The sequence below is a fragment of the Jaculus jaculus genome, chromosome 6 (genome assembly GCF_020740685.1).
Source record: "Jaculus jaculus isolate mJacJac1 chromosome 6, mJacJac1.mat.Y.cur, whole genome shotgun sequence".
NCBI lineage: Eukaryota > Metazoa > Chordata > Mammalia > Rodentia > Dipodidae > Jaculus > Jaculus jaculus.
This window is the reverse complement of record NC_059107.1, coordinates 110,629,604-110,638,158: the sequence shown is the minus strand read 5'-3', so window position 1 is coordinate 110,638,158 and position 8,555 is coordinate 110,629,604. Positions and strand designations below refer to the sequence as shown.

The 8,555-nt window shown below is 43.2% G+C and overlaps 1 pseudogene; it reads right to left on the bottom strand.

Moving 5' to 3' along the window:
* Positions 1-6,974: 6,974 nt before the first annotated feature.
* LOC101603834 lies at positions 6,975-8,233 on the bottom strand (annotated as a pseudogene).
* Between the last annotated feature and the right edge of the window lie 322 nt (positions 8,234-8,555).

Here is an 8,555-nt window from a genome sequence, read left to right as displayed (position 1 = left end):
AATCCAATATAGTTACAGTAAAACTGCAGTGGGGCTGGAGAGATGGCTTAGCAGTTAAGGCACTTGTCTGCGAATCCTGAGGACCTGTGTCTGACTTTCTAGGTCCTACATAAGCCAGATGCACAAAGTGACGCAAGTGTGCAAGGTTGTGCAGGTGCACACATCTGGAGTTCAACTACAGTGGCTAGAGACCATGGCGTGCCCATTCTCTCCCTCTTTCTGTCTCTCTCTCTTGCTCATGCTCTCACATAAAATAAAAGGCCAGTCTGTTGGACTTGCCTCAAAAATAAAAAAAAAAAAAAACTTCAATGATATTCTTCACAGAACTAGAAAAACATCCTATTGGTGGAAAGCTACAAAATAACCCAGGACAGGCAAAGGAGTACTGAGGAAAAGGAGCAAAGCAAAGGACATTATATACCTGACACTGTCCAACAAAGATGCAGTCATAAAGCTATGTGATACAAAATTCACGTTCACCAGTAGAACATCATAGAGAGGCTTGAGGTAAGCTCGTATATCTACATTCAACTCACGAGGAAAACTCAGTAGGAAAATGGCAGGCTTTTCAGTAAGTGGCAACATTATATGTCCACACACAGAAGAATGAAATGTAAAACCCCATCTCTCATCAGTTAAAAAACATGACCTAAAATGAACGAAAGCTTTCAATGTAAGACTGAAAGTATGAATCTACTCATACAAAACAGGAGAGATACTTTAGGTCATCAAAACAAGCAAGAACTTTTTAGACAACAGCAAAAAAAAAAAAAAAAAAAAAAAAATCTCATAAGTAAATGGGATTATTTCCAACTAAAAAGAAACAAATTTCAGAAATTCAGAAAAAGAAACCATCAACAGAAAAAACAGAAAACAACAGAATAAGAGAAAATACTTATAATAAGACAGTATTTATGAATAATAAATAAGGAAAACAAATGGTAAACATCTAATTTGATTTTAGAGCAGATTAAAACCTACATAGGCACTTCTCAAGACAGTGATCAGTTTATGAAGAAAATGCTCAAAATCAAGTAACTGGGGAAGTATAGGTTATAGCAATGGTGAGGTGCCACTTCACTCCATTAAAAATGGCTGTTATAAAAACAAAGACAAGAAATAGCAACTATTGGCGAGAATGTGGACTAAATGGAACCCTTGGTGATGGAAAAGTGAATTATTACAGTCATTATGGAAAACAAGATGGTTGTTCCTTAAAAAAAAATTAGAAATCAGGGGCCAGATGCAGGGCTTGCTATGCAAGCATGAGGACCAGAGTTTGGACCCATGGCACCCCCATGAATGTCAGGTGGGTGCAGCTGTCACCCCAGCACTCAGGAGGTGGAGATAGGTGATCCCAGGGCAAGTGGAGGACCAGACTACTTGGCAAGCTCTGGTTTCAAGTGAGAGACCATGCCCAATAAATATGGTGGAACATCATTGAGGAGGACACTTGATGTCAGCTTCTGGTCTCCTCATATGTGTGGGCCCACTCACATGTGACCATCACACATACTGGCCCACTTCACACATGCACATGCAAAAATATAAATTAAATGGTTCAGGAATCCCACTACTGAGTACTTATTCAAGGATATAAAATAAGAATTTTCAAGAGCTGGGCAGATAGATGGCTTAGCACTTAAAGTGCTTGTCTGCAAAGCCAAAGGACCCAGGTTCAATTACCCAGTATTCAAATAAAGCCAGATGCACAAGGTGGCACATGTGTCTGGAATTCATTTGCAGTGACTTGAGGTCCTAATGTGCCCATTCTCTCTCTCGTTCTCTCTCTGCTCCTCTCTCTTTCTCCATCTCTTAAATAAATAATTAATAAAACATTTTTTAAAAGAATGCTCAAGACAACTGCATTCTCATGTCCACTGTGGTACTGTTCACTCTAGCTAAGAAAAGGATGAAGGCTCAACAGAGGAAAAGTGGTATATCTACATAACAAAATCCTATTAGGCTATAAAAAGAATGAAATCTGAGAATTCACAATATAGAAGGAGTTGAGGATTATGGATAAGTAAAGATATCCAGGGAGAAAGACAAGTTTCATGGATCTCAGTCATATGGAATGTAAAGCTGTTATTCCCCTAGAAGTAGCAAGGGAATGGTGGTTGTCAGAGACTGGGTAAAGCACAAGGGAAGTAAGGATGGAGAACAGCTTCTCCTAGGTCTACCTGACAATTAGGTAGGGAAAAGCAGTTCTGATATGCTGTTGCATCATCACGTGATTACAGATACTCACCATGTACTGTATTTTTTCAAAAGGATTGAAGAAAGGATTTTGAGTCTTGAGTGTTTGGGGAGATGACTAAATGAACAAAGTGATTTCCTGACAAGGGTGAGTACCAGGGTTTGTATCTCCAGAACCCATGTAAAGTTGGACACTGTAGTGCCAACATTCAAGTTCCAGTGTGCCTACAGAAAGAAGGGAGGTGGAGGCAGGAGAATCTCCTAGAAGCCCAGTGAGACTGGCAAATGCAATGATGAACCGTAAAGAACCCTGCTGCTAACAAAGTTGGAAGGTGAGGAGTGACACCAGAAGTTGTACTCTGACCTCCACACATATACTGTGACACGTATGTACCCACACTAACATACCTGAACACACACACACACACACACACACACACACACACACACACACACATACACACACACAATAATAAATTACCCAGGCATGGTGGCATGCACCTTTAATCCCAGCACTGGGGAGGCAGAGGTAGGAGGATCGCTATGAGTTGGAGGCCACCCTGAGACTACATAGTAAATTTCAGGTCAGCCTGGGCTAGAGGGAGATTCTACCTTGAAAAACCAAAATAAATAAATAAATGTTTGAGGAAGTAGCTATGTTTTTTTTTTAATTTTTTTGTTCATTTTTATTTATTGAGAGTGACAGAGAGAGAGAGGGAGAGAGGTAGATAGGTAGAGAGAGAGAGATTGGGCACGCTAGGGCTTCCAGCCACTAAAAATGAACTCCAGATGCGTGTGCCCTCTTGTGCATCTGGCTAACATGGGTCCTGGGGAATCAAGCCTCGAACCGGGGTCCTTAGGCTTCACAGGCCAGCGCTTAACCGCTAAGCCATCTCTCCAGCCCAGAAGTAGCTATGTTTAACCTGACTTAAACATCATTCAGTACACACACACACACACACACACACACACACACACACATACACACACACACACACACACACACACACACACACACATATAGTTTCAAAACATTATAAATAACACCATAAATACATTCTTTTTTTGTGTGTGGTTTTTCAAGGTAGGGTCTACCTCTAGCCCAGGCTGACTTGAAATTCACCATAGAGTCTCAGGGTAGCCTTGAACTCATGGCAATCCTCCTACCTCTGTTCCCGAGTGCTGGGATTAAAGGTGTGCACCACCATGCCTGACAATTTTTTTACATTTAATAAACACTTTTAGTTAAGAAGTGGAATTCAAAATCAACATACAAAATCATAGCTTTTTTTTTTTTTTTTTTTTTTGGTTTTTCGAGGTAGGGTCTCACTCTAGTCCAGGGTGACCTGGAATTCACTATGGAGTCTCAGGGTGGCCTCAAACTCATGGCAATCCTCCTACCTCTGCCTCCCAAGGGCTGGGACTAAAGACATGCTCCACCAACACCCTGCCACAAAATCATAGCTTTTTGATATACCAATAGTGATCTTGCTGACAAAGAATGAAAAAAGTCCCATTCAAAACAGTTTCAAAAATACCTATACATAAATCTAACCAGGGAAGTGAAAAGTCTACAATGAAATCTTTCAAACAAGCTGTCTTTTGTGACAATTATAATAACTTTAATTTTAAATTAAAAGAGAATAAAAGCAAAAGCAAACTCACTTTACTGGAGGTTGGTGACTCATTGTCATTTTGATTTATGTTTCTTGTTGTCATTTTGATTTTATGTTTCTTTGGCAATTAGTGATGTTTCAGTTGTAGTCATATGTTTATAAATAAAGCAAACTAGAAACCTGTGGGTTGGGAAATGGGTTTATAAGCATCTGAGGATGGAGGGAAGGGTCCTAAGGGGATTGGATATACCAGGTTCATTTCTGATGCCTAATTAGCATATGGGGACATTCATTCCAGCATGTAGGCAATGGTGGGGGGGGGGGTTCAGCTGATTTAGGGTCTCAGGGGGATGGGCTGTGTGAAGGTTGATAAGGAGTTTCCTAGGCAACTGGCCAGAGGTTACAGGGCTATGGGCTCTGTCTAAATTCAGGTGTGCTGGGCTTGGAGAGGGAGTGGCCTCCTGTAGCCTGAGGGTCCTTAGCCGTGCCTGGCAGTTCAGGCCCCTCTCCTGAAAGCTCCAGCCTGTGCCTGGCAATGCTCGAAGGAAATCCAATCATCCAAAAAAAAAAAAAAAAAAAAAGCAAGCATCCACTGTTATTCATAACATATTTTTGTTAGGTTATTTTTGTGTGTTCATAACTCAAGTACTGTTCTCCCACTCAGTCTGATAATTTTTATCCTTTAAAAATTTTTTAGTATATTTATTTATTTGCAATCAGAAAGAGAGAGAGAGAAAGAAAACAAGCATGGGCATGTCAGGGCCTTTAGCCACTGCAAAAACTCTAGATATGTATCCCATTTTGTACATCTAGCTTATGTGGTTATTGAACCCAGGCCATTAGACTTTGCAGGCAAGCGCCTTAACCACTGAACAATCTTTGCAGCCCAATTTCTACCTTTTATGTAGGTTTTATAATTGTTATACTTTGAACAATGAGATTTCCCCCATAGGCATATATGTGTTGGTCTCTAGCTGATGGTACTATTTGGGGGAGGTTCCAGAAACTTTAGGAAGCAGTACTTAAGTTGATGAACACATGGCTTTGCAGAACTGGTCTTCAGTTCTTTCCTCACTCTGATTCCTGTCTGCCATAAGGTGAAGAATCAACTGCTTTTGCCACATACTCCTACCACTATGATGCTCCACGTCTCCACAGGCCCCAAATAATGAAGCCAGGCATCATAGACTGAAATATCTAAAACTGTGAGCAAAAGTAAATAATTCTTCCCTTTCAAGAGTTGTTCTCTTAGGAATTTTAGTCACAGCTGAAAAGTAAACACACACAGAAAATGATTACCAGAGAAGGAATAGTTGTTATGAATAAACATGACTATGTGGATCTTCAGTCTTTGGAAAGTGTCTGTGAAAGGAATTTGGAAGAGTTGGGAGAGATGGGCTAAAAATGCTTAACATGTTGTAGGTAGAGCTTCATGGAAGATTCCAGTGAAGAAGACCAGGCCACCAACAGGAACGGGGCATTGGAGGCTTATGGGGCTTCAGAAGGGAATGTGTGGTCTTCAATGGGAATTGTACTGGAAGGTGTATGTACTATGTGGTTGTAATGTTTTTCTACAATTTGCAGATGCTCTAAGACACCATGGGAACCTGAGTTCAAAGGCAGAAGACTAAATAGGCAGAGGGAATTTCAAGACACCCTAACATTCAGGCTATCTCACAGTTATTGCTGGCTGGCGTTTGCCAGGTTTACAGTGATATTCAAAGGCAAAAAGCAGAGCAGAAAGATTTGAGTGAGAACTGTTCCTTTTGGCTAGAATAGTAGTGTGCTTCAAGTTGCAGACTAGAAAATGTGGCTGTTAAAGAAATTAGAACCACTAGAAAAGAAATTGAATACTTTGCCCTTAGAGGATATCTAAGGAATAGCCCAGATTCTATCCATGGTGAGGTAGTGTATGAAAGAGTAAATGCATTTGAAAGACTTTCCCTTAAGAAGAGAATGCCTCCAGGGAAGCCATATGTAACAAGACTATCTATGATGCTGTTTCCCAGGGAACTCTTATTTATCAGGACCATCTAGGAAGTTGCTTTTCCTAGATTCAAATCACCATTGTATCAGTAACTTTCTTCTTTTTTTTTAAAATTAATTAATTAATTTATTTATTTGAGAGCGACAGACACAGAGAGAAAGACAGATAGAGGGAGAGAGAGAGAATGGGCGCGCCAGGGCTTCCAGCCTCTGCAAACGAACTCCAGATGCGTGCGCCCCCTTGTGCATCTGGCTAACGTGGGACCTGGGGAACTGAGCCTCGAACTGGGGTCCTTAGGCTTCACAGGCAAGCACTTAACTGCTAAGCCATCTCTCCAACCCAGTAACTTTCTTCTTGTTGTGAACAAATATGGGACCAGAAGCAACTTGGGGTAGGAAATGATTTATCTGGCTTATAGATTTGAGAAGTTTTTTCATGGTGCGAAGGCAAGGCAAGAGCAGGAAGTCTATTGGTACATTGCCTTAGCCATCAGGAAGCAGAGAGAGAACAGGAATGGTGGTGGTGGGGGGGGGGCATTAGGTACAAAACCTTAATTCCCCTGTGATCTGGTTCCTCCAGCAAGGATCCACCTTCTAAAAGTTCTATAACTTCCCCAAGAAACACTACCAGCAGGTACCAGTATGTGAAATGATGCACTATGGGGAGAATTTTACATTTTAACCACAATACTCATGCCTGGCCACCCAGACACTCAGAGACTACTGAAGCTATGATCCAAGGAGCCTCACCAATGCTCGAACTGGCAGCAGATTTTAGTATTATCCATGTGATCCTGGTTTTGAAGGTGTGCAGAATGCAAAAGTTACAGGGTCAGGAGCGCCTCTATCCATATGTCACTTAGAGGCCCTGCAATGTGTAACCTACAGACAACTCCTGAAAGGGCAATGTATGAAGCTGTAAGGGTGAGACTTGAGCTTCAGTGGGGCCCCTTAGGGTGTTGGAAACACCAAGAATTTGGAACATCTGCTTAGAAAGGTTACAGGCAATGAGTGGAGCCAGTGCAGAGAGGATGCAAAAGCTAAAACTGGCAAGGGTATAGAGGCTGGTTGGACTGAACCTATTATAACTCATGCTCTTTTTTTTTTTGATGTCCAGTGACCTCTGACCTTTTATTGCCCGCCTGATCCCCAATGTTGCCCTGCTTCTTGGCCTCAGTGCCTCAGAACCTTGGTGTCATTGGTCTCAGACACCACTTTGCCATCCACGATCCTGTGGGTGGTGGTCTTCTGGATGGTTTGCATGGAGTTACTGCTGTCCGGAGCGTCATTGAGATTGAAGTCTTCCCCATCTTTTAGCAGGCGGTGGTAAGTGGCAATCTCAGCCTCCAGCTTGACCTTAATGTTTAGGAGGGCCTCCTACTCCTGGGCCTGGGACTGTCCCTCTGCCCAGGTCTGTGCCAGCTCTGACTCCAGGTGCAGCAGGACTCCGTTGAGTTGGTACATCTGTGTGGCATAGCGGGTCTCTACTTCCCTCAGGCTGTTCTTTAAGCTGGTCTTCAAATTTCTCATGGAACCCAATTCCCTCTCCAAGGAACTGAAGGTACGTCTCAGCTCAGTGAGCATGGCCTCAGCATTTCCAATCTCAGCAGACTTCGTAGTGACCATGGTGGTGCTTTCCTGGATCTGTTGGGACCAGGATTTGTTCAGCTCATCATACTGGGCTCGGATGTTGGCCATGATCTTGCTGAGGTCCTGAGATTTGGGAGCATCCACTTCCATGGTCAAGTCAGAACTGGCAACCTGGGCTTGCAGGCCCTTGACTTCCTCCTCGTGGTTCTTCTTCATGAACAGCAGCTCCTCCTTAAGAGCTTCCATTTCTGTCTCCAGCTGCAGCCTTGTGATATTGGTGTCATCAATGACCTTGCTGAGTCCATGGATGTCAGCCTCTGCAGTCTGGCGCCTGGCCAGTTCTGTCTCATACTTCACTCTGATGTCATCAGCAGCAAGATGGGCACTGTCGATCTGAAGGACGATGCGGCCATTGTCCACAGAATTTGCAAAGATCTGAGCCCTCAGGTCCTCCATGGTCTTGAAGTAGTGTCCCCAGTCTCTGTCCTCTGGCCCCTTCTTCTCCAAATGTTCACGGATTTTGCTCTCTGGCCTCCTGTTCTCAATCTCCAGGCTCCTCACTCTGTCCAGTTAGGAGGCCAGGTGGTTGTTCAGGTCTTGCATGGTCTCCTTCTCGCTCTGGATGCCACCCATTCCGACCAGGTTTCCATAACCCCGGTGGTCGCTGGTGGAGTGGGACACGGAGACCCAGAAACCTGAGCCCACCACGCCCCATACATGCTGGCCGCGCTGCTGGGGGGCCGCAGCCGCTGGCTGGGAGAGCGGACGGAGCCTAGGGACCGGTAGTTGTTGGAGAAGGTGGTGAAGCTCATGGTGACTTGGAGGGAGGAGGAGAGACCAGGACTGAGGTTCCCTTATATGCTCTTGATGCTGGACATGAAGCTACACGATTGAATATTGTCCTGATAGGTGTTCATATTTCCTTGGTATCATTCTTTCTATGTCCCCTTTGGAGTGTTAATTAATGTTTACTTTCTGTCCTTGATCTTGGAAATATATAACTTTCTTTTTGATTTTATAGGCGCTCACAACTAAGGGTTTTCTCTATTCTCAGAAAAGACTTTGAATTTAGATATCTGAACAAAGTTAGGACTGTTAAAACTGTGGAAATGCTTGGAGATGGCCCAAATGTATTTTGAGACTATCATGAGTCTTTGGGGGGCT